Source organism: Apteryx mantelli, chromosome 20, assembly GCF_036417845.1.
Source record: "Apteryx mantelli isolate bAptMan1 chromosome 20, bAptMan1.hap1, whole genome shotgun sequence".
NCBI classification, from domain to species: domain Eukaryota; kingdom Metazoa; phylum Chordata; class Aves; order Apterygiformes; family Apterygidae; genus Apteryx; species Apteryx mantelli.
The window spans coordinates 1,047,764-1,060,241 of record NC_089997.1 but is presented as its reverse complement, the minus strand read 5'-3'; positions in this window follow the sequence as shown (position 1 = coordinate 1,060,241).

Sequence of the window (12,478 nt, the reverse complement as noted above, 5' to 3'; positions counted from 1 at the left end):
TGTTTGTGATGTCACTTGTGGCTGAGTGCCTGATAGGCCAGTGCTGGTCATGTGGGTGCAGTTTGTGGTTCTGATGTCACCTGTGGCTCAGTGCCTGATAGGCCAGTGCTGGTCCTGTGGCTGCAGTTTGTGTTTGTGATGTCACTTGTGGCTCAGTGCCTGATAGGCCAGTGTTGGTCACATGGCTGCAGTTTGTGTTTGTGATGTCACTTGTGGCTGAGTGCCTGATAGGCCAGTGCTGGTCCTGTGTGTGCAGTTTGTGGTTGTGATGTCACTTGTGGCTCAGTGCCTGATAGGCCAATGCTGTTCATGTGGGTGCAGTTTGTGGTTGTGATGTCACTTGTGGCTCAGTGCCTCATACGCCAGTGCTGGTGATGCGGGTGCTGGTTGTGTTTGTGAGGTGACATTTGGCTGAGTGCCTGATAGGCCAGTGCCGGTCACGTGGGTGCTGTTTGTGGTTGTGATGTCACTTGTGGCTCAGTGCCTGATAGGCCAGTGCTGGTCATGTGGGTGCAGTTTGTTGTTGTGATGTCACTTGTGGCTCAGTGCCTGATAGGCCAGTGTTGGTCACATGGCTGCAGTTTGTGGTTGTGATGTCACTTGTGGCTCAGTGCCTGATAGGCCAGTGCTGGTGATGTGGGTGGAGTTTGTGTTTGTGATGTCACTTGTGGCTCAGTGCCTGATAGGCCAGTGCTGGTCACGTGGGTGCAGTTTGTTGTTGTGATGTCATTTGCGGATCAGTGCCTGATAGGCCAGTGCTGGTCACGTGGGTGGAGTTTGTGTTTGTGATGTCACTTGTGGCTCAGTGCCTGATAGGCCAGTGCTGCATATGTGTGTGCAGGTTTGTTTGTGATGTCACTTGTGGCTCAGTGCCTGAGAGGCCAGTGCTGGTGATGTGGCTGCAGTTTGTGTTTGTGATGTCACTTGTGGCTCAGTGCCTGATAGGCCAGTGCTCGTCACATGGCTGCAGTTTGTGTTTGTGATGTCACTTGTGGCTCAGTGCCTGATAGGCCAGTGCTGGTCCTGTGTGTGCAGTTTGTGGTTTTGATGTCACTTGTGGCTCAGTGCCTGATAGGCCAGTGCTGGTCATGTGGGTGCAGTTTGTGGTTGTGATGTCACTTGTGGCTCAGTGCCTGATAGGCCAGTGCTGGTGATGTGGGTGGAGTTTGTGTTTGTGATGTCACTTGTGGCTCAGTGCCTGATAGGCCAGTGCTGGTCACGTGGGTGCAGTTTGTTGTTGTGATGTCATTTGCGGATCAGTGCCTGATAGGCCAGTGCTGTTCCTGTGGGTGCAGTTTGTGTTTGTGATGTCACTTGTGGCTCAGGGCCTGATAGGCCAGTGTTGGTCACATGGCTGCAGTTTGTGTTTGTGATGTCACTTGTGGCTCAGTGCCTGATAGGCCAGTGCTGGTCATGTGGCTGCAGTTTATATTTGTGATGTCACTTGTGGCTGAGTGCCTGATAGGCCAGTGCTGGTCCTGTGTGTGCAGTTTGTGGTTGTGATGTCACTTGTGGCTCAGTGCCTGATAGGCCAATGCTGTTCATGTGGGTGCAGTTTGTGGTTGTGATGTCACTTGTGGCTCAGTGCCTGATAGGCCAGTGCTGGTGATGTGGGTGGAGTTTGTGTTTGTGATGTCACTTGTGGCTCAGTGCCTGATAGGCCAGTGCTGGTGATGTGGGTGGAGTTTGTGTTTATGATGTCACTTGTGGCTCAGTGCCTGATAGGCCAGTGCTGGTGATGTGGGTGCAGTTTGTGTTTGTGATGTCACTTGTGGCTCAGTGCCTGATAGGCCAGTGCTGGTCACGTGGGTGCAGTTTGTTGTTGTGATGTCATTTGCGGATCAGTGCCTGATAGGCCAGTGCTGGTCACATGGGTGGAGTTTGTGTTTGTGATGTCACTTGTGGCTCAGTGCCTGATAGGCCAGTGCTGTTCATGTGGGTGCAGTTTCTGTTTGTGATGTCACTTGTGGCTCAGGGCCTGATAGGCCAGTGTTGGTCACGTGGGTGGAGTTTGTGTTTGTGATGTCACTTGTGGCTCAGTGCCTGATAGGCCAGTGCTGCATATGTGTGAGCAGGTTTGTTTGTGATGTCACTTGTGGCTCAGTGCCTGAGAGGCCAGTGCTGGTCATGTGGCTGCAGTTTGTGTTTGTGATGTCACTTGTGGCTCAGGGCCTGATAGGCCAGTGCTGGTGACGTGGGTGCAGTTTGTTGTTGTGATGTCATTTGCGGATCAGTGCCTGATAGGCCAGTGCTGGTCACGTGGGTGGAGTTTGTGTTTGTGATGTCACTTGTGGCTCAGTGCCTGATAGGCCAATGCTGGTCATGTGGGTGCAGTTTGTGGTTGTGATGTCACTTGTGGCTCAGTGCCTGATAGGCCAGTGCTGGTCACGTGGGTGCAGTTTGTTGTTGTGATGTCATTTGCGGATCAGTGCCTGATAGGCCAGTGCTGGTCCTGTGTGTGCAGTTTGTGGTTTTGATGTCACTTGTGGCTCAGTGCCTGATAGGCCAGTGCTGGTCATGTGGGTGCAGTTTGTGTTTGTGATGTCACTTGTGGCTCAGTGCCTGATAGGCCAGTGCTGGTCACGTGGGTGCAGTTTGTTGTTGTGATGTCATTTGCGGATCAGTGCCTGATAGGCCAGTGCTGGTCACGTGGGTGGAGTTTGTGTTTGTGATGTCACTTGTGGCTCAGTGCCTGATAGGCCAGGGCTGCATATGTGTGTGCAGGTTTGTTTGTGATGTCACTTGTGGCTCAGTGCCTGAGAGGTCAGTGCTGGTGATGTGGCTGCAGTTTGTGTTTGTGATGTCACTTGTGGCTCAGTGCCTGATAGGCCAGTGCTCGTCACATGGCTGCAGTTTGTGTTTGTGATGTCACTTGTGGCTCAGTGCCTGATAGGCCAGTGCTGGTCCTGTGTGTGCAGTTTGTGGTTTTGATGTCACTTGTGGCTCAGTGCCTGATAGGCCAGTGCTGGTCATGTGGGTGCAGTTTGTGGTTGTCAGGTCACTTGTGGCTCAGTGCCTGATAGGCCAGTGCTGGTGATGTGGGTGGAGTTTGTGTTTGTGATGTCACTTGTGGCTCAGAGCCTGATAGGCCAGTGTTGGTCACATGGCTGCAGTTTGTGTTTGTGATGTCACTTGTGGCTCAGGGCCTGATAGGCCAGTGCTGGTCATGTGGCTGCAGTTTATATTTGTGATGTCACTTGTGGCTGAGTGCCTGATAGGCCAGTGCTGGTCCTGTGTGTGCAGTTTGTGGTTGTGATGTCACTTGTGGCCGAGTGCCTGATAGGCCAATGCTGTTCATGTGGGTGCAGTTTGTGGTTGTGATGTCACTTGTGGCTGAGTGCCTGATAGGCCAGTGCTGGTCATGAGGGTGCAGTTTGTGGTTGTGATGTCACTTGTGGCTCAGAGCCTGATAGGCCAGTGTTGGTCACATGTCTGCAGTTTGTGTTTGTGATGTCACTTGTGGCTCAGGGCCTGATAGGCCAGTGCTGGTCATGTGGCTGCAATTTGTGTTTGTGATGTCACTTGTGGCTCAGTGCCTGATAGGCCAGTGTTGGTCACGTGGGTGCAATTTGTTGTTGTGATGTCATTTGCGGATCAGTGCCTGATAGGCCAGTGCTGGTCACGTGGGTGCAGTTTGTGTTTGTGATGTCACTTGTGGCTCAGTGCCTGATAGGCCAGTGCTGGTCATGTGGGTGCAGTTTGTGTTTGTGATGTCACTTGTGGCTCAGTGCCTGATAGGCCAGTGCTGGTGATGTGGCTGCAGTTTGTGATTGTGATGTCACTTGTGGCTCAGTGCCTGATAGGCCAGTGCTGGTCATGTGGGTGCAGTTTGTGTTTGTGATGTCACTTGTGGCTCAGAGCCTGATAGGCCAGTGCTGGTGATGTGGGTGAAGTTTGTGTTTGTGATGTCACTTGTGGCTCAGTGCCTGATAGGCCAGTGCTGGTCATGTGGATAGAGTTTGTGTTTGTGATGTCACTTGTGGCTCAGTGCCTGATAGGCCAGTGCTGGTCCTGTGTGTGCAGTTTGTGGTTGTGATGTCACTTGTGGCTCAGTGCCTGATAGGCCAGTGCTGGTGATGTGGGTGGAGTTTGTGTTTGTGATGTCACTTGTGGCTCAGTGCCTGATAGGCCAGTGCTGGTCACGTGGGTGCAGTTTGTTGTTGTGATGTCATTTGTGGATCAGTGCCTGATAGGCCAGTGCTGGTCACGTGGGTGCAGTTTGTGGTTGTGATGTCACTTGTGGCTCAGGGCCTGATAGGCCAGTGTTCGTCACATGGCTGCAGTTTGTGTTTGTGATGTCACTTGTGGCTCAGTGCCTGATAGGCCAGTGCTGGTGATGTGGCTGCAGTTTATATTTGTGATGTCACTTGTGGCTGAGTGCCTGATAGGCCAGTGCTGGTCCTGTGTGTGCAGTTTGTGGTTGTGATGTCACTTGTGGCTCAGTGCCTGATAGGCCAATGCTGTTCATGTGGGTGCAGTTTGTGGTTGTGATGTCACTTGTGGCTCAGTGCCTGATAGGCCAGTGCTGGTCATGAGGGTGCAGTTTGTGTTTGTGATGTCACTTGTGGCTGAGTGCCTGATAGGCCAGTGCTGGTCCTGTGGCTGCAGTTTGTGGTTGTGATGTCACTTGTGGCTCAGTGCCTGATAGGCCAGTGCTGGTGATGTGGGTGGAGTTTGTGTTTATGATGTCACTTGTGGCTCAGTGCCTGATAGGCCAGTGCTGGTGATGTGGGTGGAGTTTGTGTTTGTGATGTCACTTGTGGCTCAGTGCCTGATAGGCCAGTGCTGGTCACGTGGGTGCAGTTTGTGTTTGTGATGTCATTTGCGGATCAGTGCCTGATAGGCCAGTGCTGGTCACGTGGGTGGAGTTTGTGTTTGTGATGTCACTTGTGGCTCAGTGCCTGATAGGCCAGTGCTGGTGATGTGGGTGCAGTTTGTGGTTGTGATGTCAATTGTGGCTCAGGGCCTGATAGGCCAGTGTTCGTCACATGGCTACAGTTTGTGTTTGTGATGTCACTTGTGGCTCAGTGCCTGATAGGCCAGTGCTGTTCATGTGGGTGCAGTTTGTGGTTGTGATGTCACTTGTGGCTCAGTGCCTGATAGGCCAGTGTTGGTCACGTGGGTGGAGTTTGTGTTTGTGATGTCACTTGTGGCTCAGTGCCTGATAGGCCAGTGCTGGTCACGTGAGTGCAGTTTGTTGTTGTGATGTCATTTGTGGATCAGTGCCTGATAGGCCAGTGCTGGTCACGTGGGTGCAGTTTGTGGTTGTGATGTCACTTGTGGCTCAGGGCCTGATAGGCCAGTGTTCGTCACATGGCTGCAGTTTGTGTATGTGATGTCACTTGTGGCTCAGTGCCTGATAGGCCAGTGCTGGTGATGTGGCTGCAGTTTTTATTTGTGATGTCACTTGTGGCTGAGTGCCTGATAGGCCAGTGCTGGTCCTGTGTGTGCAGTTTGTGGTTGTGATGTCACTTGTGGCTCAGTGCCTGATAGGCCAATGCTGTTCATGTGGGTGCAGTTTGTGGTTGTGATGTCACTTGTGGCTCAGTGCCTGATAGGCCAGTGCTGTTCATGAGGGTGCAGTTTGTGGTTGTGATGTCCCTTGTGGCTCAGAGCCCGATAGGCCAGTGTTGGTCACATGGCTGCAGTTTGTGGTTGTGATGTCACTTGTGGCTCAGTGCCTGATAGGCCAGTGCTGGTGATGTGGGTGGAGTTTGTGTTTGTGATGTCACTTGTGGCTCAGTGCCTGATAGGCCCGTGCTGGTCACGTGGGTGGAGTTTGTGTTTGTGATGTCACTTGTGGCTCAGTGCCTGATAGGCCAGTGTTGGTCACGTGGGTGGAGTTTGTGATTGTGATGTCACTTGTGGCTCAGTGCCTGATAGGCCAGTGCTGGTCATGTAGGTGCAGTTTGTGGTTGTGATGTCACTTGTGGCTCAGTGCCTGATAGGCCAGTGCTGGTGCTGTGGGTGGAGTTTGTGTTTGTGATGTCACTTGTGGCTCAGTGCCTGATAGGCCAGTGCTGCATATGTGTGTGCAGGTTTGTTTGTGATGTCACTTGTGGCTCAGTGCCTGATAGGCCAGTGCTGGTGATGTGGCTGCAGTTTGTGTTTGTGATGTCACTTGTGGCTCAGGGCCTGATAGGCCAGTGCTGGTGATGTGGGTGGAGTTTGTGGTTGTGATGTCACTTGTGGCTCAGTGCCTGATAGGCCAGTGCTGGTGATGTGGGTGCAGTTTGTGGTTGTGATGTCACTTGTGGCTCAGTGCCTGATAGGCCAGTGCTGGTGATGTGGGTGGAGTTTGTGTTTGTGATGTCACTTGTGGCTGAGTGCCTGATAGGCCAGTGCTGGTCATGTGGGTGCAGTTTGTGGTTCTGATGTCACTTGTGGCTCAGGGCCTGATAGGCCAGTGTTCGTCACATGGCTGCAGTTTGTGTTTGTGATGTCACTTGTGGCTCAGTGCCTGATAGGCCAGTGCTGGTCACGTGGGTGCAGTTTGTTGTTGTGATGTCATTTGCGGATCAGTGCCTGATAGGCCAGTGCTGGTGATGTGGGTGGAGTTTGTGGTTGTGATGTCACTTGTGGCTCAGTGCCTGATAGGCCAGTGCTGGTGATGTGGGTGGAGTTTGTGGTTGTGATGTCACTTGTGGCTCAGTGCCTGATATGCCAGTGCTGGTGATGTGTGTGCAGTTTGTGTTTATGATGTCACTTGTGGCTCAGTGCCTGATAGGCCAGTGCTGGTGATGTGGGTGGAGTTTGTGTTTGTGATGTCACTTGTGGCTCAGTGCCTGATAGGCCAGTGTTGGTCACATGGCTGCAGTTTATATTTGCGATGTCACTTGTGGCTCAGTGCCTGATAGGCCAGTGCTGGTGATGTGGGTGGAGTTTTTGTTTGTGATGTCACTTGTGGCTCAGGGCCTGATAGGCCAGTGTTGGTCACATGGCTGCAGTTTATATTTGCGATGTCACTTGTGGCTCAGTGCCTGATAGGCCAGTGCTGGTCATGTGGCTGCAGTTTGTGTTTGTGATGTCACTTGTGGCTCAGTGCCTGATAGGCCAGTGCTGGTCATGTGGCTGCAATTTGTGATTGTGATGTCACTTGTGGCTCAGTGCCTGATAGGCCAGTGCTGGTCATGTAGGTGCAGTTTGTGGTTGTGATGTCACTTGTGGCTCAGTGCCTGATAGGCCAGTGCTGGTGATGTGGGTGGAGTTTGTGTTTATGATGTCACTTGTGGCTCAGTGCCTGATAGGCCAGTGCTCGTCACATGGCTGCAGTTTGTGTTTGTGATGTCACTTGTGGCTCAGTGCCTGATAGGCCAGTGCTGGTCCTGTGTGTGCAGTTTGTGGTTTTGATGTCACTTGTGGCTCAGTGCCTGATAGGCCAGTGCTGGTCATGTGGGTGCAGTTTGTGTTTGTGATGTCACTTGTGGCTCAGTGCCTGATAGGCCAGTGCTGGTCACGTGGGTGCAGTTTGTTGTTGTGATGTCATTTGCGGATCAGTGCCTGATAGGCCAGTGCTGGTCACGTGGGTGGAGTTTGTGTTTGTGATGTCACTTGTGGCTCAGTGCCTGATAGGCCAGTGCTGGTCCTGTGTGTGCAGTTTGTGGTTGTGATGTCACTTGTGGTTCAGTGCCTGATAGGCCAGTGCTGGTGATGTGGGTGGAGTTTGTGTTTATGATGTCACTTGTGGCTCAGTGCCTGATATGCCAGTGCTGGTGATGTGGGTGGAGTTTGTGTTTGTGATGTCACTTGTGGCTCAGTGCCTGATAGGCCAGTGCTGGTCACGTGGATGCAGTTTGTTGTTGTGATGTCATTTGTGGATCAGTGCCTGATAGGCCAGTGCTGGTCACGTGGGTGGAGTTTGTGTTTGTGATGTCACTTGTGGCTCAGTGCCTGATAGGCCAGGGCTGCATATGTGTGTGCAGGTTTGTTTGTGATGTCACTTGTGGCTCAGTGCCTGAGAGGTCAGTGCTGGTGATGTGGCTGCAGTTTGTGTTTGTGATGTCACTTGTGGCTCAGTGCCTGATAGGCCAGTGCTCGTCACATGGCTGCAGTTTGTGTTTGTGATGTCACTTGTGGCTCAGTGCCTGATAGGCCAGTGCTGGTCCTGTGTGTGCAGTTTGTGGTTTTGATGTCACTTGTGGCTCAGTGCCTGATAGGCCAGTGCTGGTCATGTGGGTGCAGTTTGTGGTTGTCAGGTCACTTGTGGCTCAGTGCCTGATAGGCCAGTGCTGGTGATGTGGGTGCAGTTTGTGGTTGTGATGTCACTTGTGGCTCAGAGCCTGATAGGCCAGTGTTGGTCACATGGCTGCAGTTTGTGTTTGTGATGTCACTTGTGGCTCAGGGCCTGATAGGCCAGTGCTGGTCATGTGGCTGCAGTTTATATTTGTGATGTCACTTGTGGCTCAGTGCCTGATAGGCCAGTGCTGGTCCTGTGTGTGCAGTTTGTGGTTGTGATGTCACTTGTGGCCGAGTGCCTGATAGGCCAGTGCTGGTGATGTGGCTGCAGTTTGTGGTTGTGATGTCACTTGTGGCTCAGTGCCTGATAGGCCAGTGCTGGTGATGTGGGTGGAGTTTGTGTTTGTGATGTCACTTGTGGCTCAGTGCCTGATAGGCCAGTGCTGGTCATGTGGGTGGAGTTTGTGTTTGTGATGTCACTTGTGGCTGAGTGCCTGATAGGCCAGTGCTGGTCATGTGGGTGCAGTTTGTGGTTCTGATGTCACCTGTGGCTCAGTGCCTGATAGGCCAGTGCTGGTCCTGTGGCTGCAGTTTGTGTTTGTGATGTCACTTGTGGCTCAGTGCCTGATAGGCCAGTGTTGGTCACATGGCTGCAGTTTGTGTTTGTGATGTCACTTGTGGCTGAGTGCCTGATAGGCCAGTGCTGGTCCTGTGGCTGCAGTTTGTGGTTGTGATGTCACTTGTGGCTCAGTGCCTGATAGGCCAATGCTGTTCATGTGGGTGCAGTTTGTGGTTGTGATGTCACTTGTGGCTCAGTGCCTCATACGCCAGTGCTGGTGATGCGGGTGCTGGTTGTGTTTGTGAGGTCACATTTGGCTGAGTGCCTGATAGGCCAGTGCCGGTCACGTGGGTGCTGTTTGTGGTTGTGATGTCACTTGTGGCTCAGTGCCTGATAGGCCAGTGCTGGTCATGTGGGTGCAGTTTGTTGTTGTGATGTCACTTGTGGCTCAGTGCCTGATAGGCCAGTGTTGGTCACATGGCTGCAGTTTGTGGTTGTGATGTCACTTGTGGCTGAGTGCCTGATAGGCCAGTGCTGGTGATGTGGGTGGAGTTTGTGTTTGTGATGTCACTTGTGGCTCAGTGCCTGATAGGCCAGTGCTGGTCACGTGGGTGCAGTTTGTTGTTGTGATGTCATTTGCGGATCAGTGCCTGATAGGCCAGTGCTGGTCACGTGGGTGGAGTTTGTGTTTGTGATGTCACTTGTGGCTCAGTGCCTGATAGGCCAGTGCTGCATATGTGTGTGCAGGTTTGTTTGTGATGTCACTTGTGGCTCAGTGCCTGAGAGGCCAGTGCTGGTGATGTGGCTGCAGTTTGTGTTTGTGATGTCACTTGTGGCTCAGGGCCTGATAGGCCAGTGCTGGTGATGTGGGTGGAGTTTGTGGTTGTGATGTCACTTGTGGCTCAGTGCCTGATAGGCCAGTGCTGGTCATGTGGGTGCAGTTTGTGGTTGTGATGTCACTTGTGGCTCAGTGCCTGATAGGCCAGTGCTGGTGATGTGGGTGGAGTTTGTGTTTGTGATGTCACTTGTGGCTGAGTGCCTGATAGGCCAGTGCTGGTCATGTGGGTGCAGTTTGTGTTTGTGATGTCACTTGTGGCTCAGGGCCTGATAGGCCAGTGTTCGTCACATGGCTGCAGTTTGTGTTTGTGATGTCACTTGTGGCTCAGTGCCTGATAGGCCAGTGCTGGTCACGTGGGTGCAGTTTGTTGTTGTGATGTCATTTGCGGATCAGTGCCTGATAGGCCAGTGCTGGTGATGTGGGTGGAGTTTGTGTTTGTGATGTCACTTGTGGCTCAGTGCCTGATAGGCCAGTGCTGGTGATGTGGGTGGAGTTTGTGGTTGTGATGTCACTTGTGGCTCAGTGCCTGATATGCCAGTGCTGGTGATGTGTGTGCAGTTTGTGTTTATGATGTCACTTGTGGCTCAGTGCCTGATAGGCCAGTGCTGGTGATGTGGGTGGAGTTTGTGTTTGTGATGTCACTTGTGGCTCAGTGCCTGATAGGCCAGTGTTGGTCACATGGCTGCAGTTTATATTTGCGATGTCACTTGTGGCTCAGTGCCTGATAGGCCAGTGCTGGTGATGTGGGTGGAGTTTTTGTTTGTGATGTCACTTGTGGCTCAGGGCCTGATAGGCCAGTGTTGGTCACATGGCTGCAGTTTATATTTGTGATGTCACTTGTGGCTCAGTGCCTGATAGGCCAGTGCTGGTCATGTGGCTGCAGTTTGTGTTTGTGATGTCACTTGTGGCTGAGTGCCTGATAGGCCAGTGCTGGTCATGTGGCTGCAATTTGTGATTGTGATGTCACTTGTGGCTGAGTGCCTGATAGGCCAGTGCTGGTCATGTGGCTGCAGTTTGTGGTTGTGATGTCACTTGTGGCTCAGTGCCTGATAGGCCAGTGCTGGTGATGTGGGTGGAGTTTGTGTTTGTGATGTCACTTGTGGCTCAGTGCCTGATAGGCCAGTGCTGGTCATGTGGGTGGAGTTTGTGTTTGTGATGTCACTTGTGGCTGAGTGCCTGATAGGCCAGTGCTGGTCATGTGGGTGCAGTTTGTGGTTCTGATGTCACCTGTGGCTCAGTGCCTGATAGGCCAGTGCTGGTCCTGTGGCTGCAGTTTGTGTTTGTGATGTCACTTGTGGCTCAGTGCCTGATAGGCCAGTGTTGGTCACATGGCTGCAGTTTGTGGTTGTGATGTCGCTTGTGGCTCAGTGCCTGATAGGCCAGTGGTGGTTTACGTGGGTGCAGTTTGTGGCTGTGATGACACTTGTGGCTGAGTGCCTGATAGGCCAGTGCTGGTTTACGTGGCTGCAGTTTGTGCTTGTGATGTCACTTGTGGCTCAGTGCCTGATAGGCCAGTGCTGGTGATGCGGGTAGAGTTTTTGTTTGTTATGTCACTTGTGGCTCAGTGCCTGATCGGCCAGTGCTGGTGATGTGGGTCGAGTTTGTGTTTGTGATGTCACCTGTGGCTGAGTGCCTGATAGGCCAGTGCTGGTCATGTGGGTGCAATTTGTGTTTGTGATGTCACTTGTGGCTCAGTGCCTGATAGGCCAGTGCTGGTGGTGTGGGTGCAGTTTGTGGTTGTGATGACACTTGTGGCTCAGTGCCTGATAGGCCAGTGGTGGTTATCTGGGTGGAGTTTGTGGTTGTGATGTCACTTGTGGCTCAGTGCCTGATAGGCCAGTGTTGGTCACATGGCTGCAGTTTGTGTTTGTGATGTCACTTGTGGCTCAGTGCCTGATAGGCCAGTGCTGGTGATGTGGATAGAGTTTGTGGTTGTGATGTCACTTGTGGCTCAGTGCCTGATAGGCCAGTGCTGGTCACGTGGGTGCAGTTTGTTGTTGTGATGTCATTTGCGGATCAGTGCCTGATAGGCCAGTGCTGGTCACGTGGGTGGAGTTTGTGTTTGTGATGTCACTTGTGGCTCAGTGCCTGATAGGCCAATGCTGTTCATGTGGGTGGAGTTTGTGGTTGTGATGTCACTTGTGGCTCAGTGCCTCATACGCCAGTGCTGGTGATGCGGGTGCTGGTTGTGTTTGTGAGGTCACATTTGGCTGAGTGCCTGATAGGCCAGTGCCGGTCACGTGGGTGCTGTTTGTGGTTGTGATGTCACTTGTGGCTCAGTGCCTGATAGGCCAGTGCTGGTCATGTGGGTGCAGTTTGTTGTTGTGATGTCACTTGTGGCTCAGTGCCTGATAGGCCAGTGTTGGTCACATGGCTGCAGTTTGTGGTTGTGATGTCACTTGTGGCTCAGTGCCTGATAGGCCAGTGCTGGTGATGTGGGTGGAGTTTGTGTTTGTGATGTCACTTGTGGCTCAGTGCCTGATAGGCCAGTGCTGGTCACGTGGGTGCAGTTTGTTGTTGTGATGTCATTTGCGGATCAGTGCCTGATAGGCCAGTGCTGGTCACGTGGGTGGAGTTTGTGTTTGTGATGTCACTTGTGGCTCAGTGCCTGATAGGCCAGTGCTGCATATGTGTGTGCAGGTTTGTTTGTGATGTCACTTGTGGCTCAGTGCCTGAGAGGCCAGTGCTGGTGATGTGGGTGGAGTTTGTGTTTGTGATGTCACTTGTGGCTCAGTGCCTGATAGGCCAGTGCTCGTCACATGGCTGCAGTTTGTGTTTGTGATGTCACTTGTGGCTCAGTGCCTGATAGGCCAGTGCTGGTCCTGTGTGTGCAGTTTGTTGTTGTGATGTCACTTGTGGCTCAGTGCCTGATAGGCCAGTGCTGGTGATGTGGGTGCAGTTTGTGG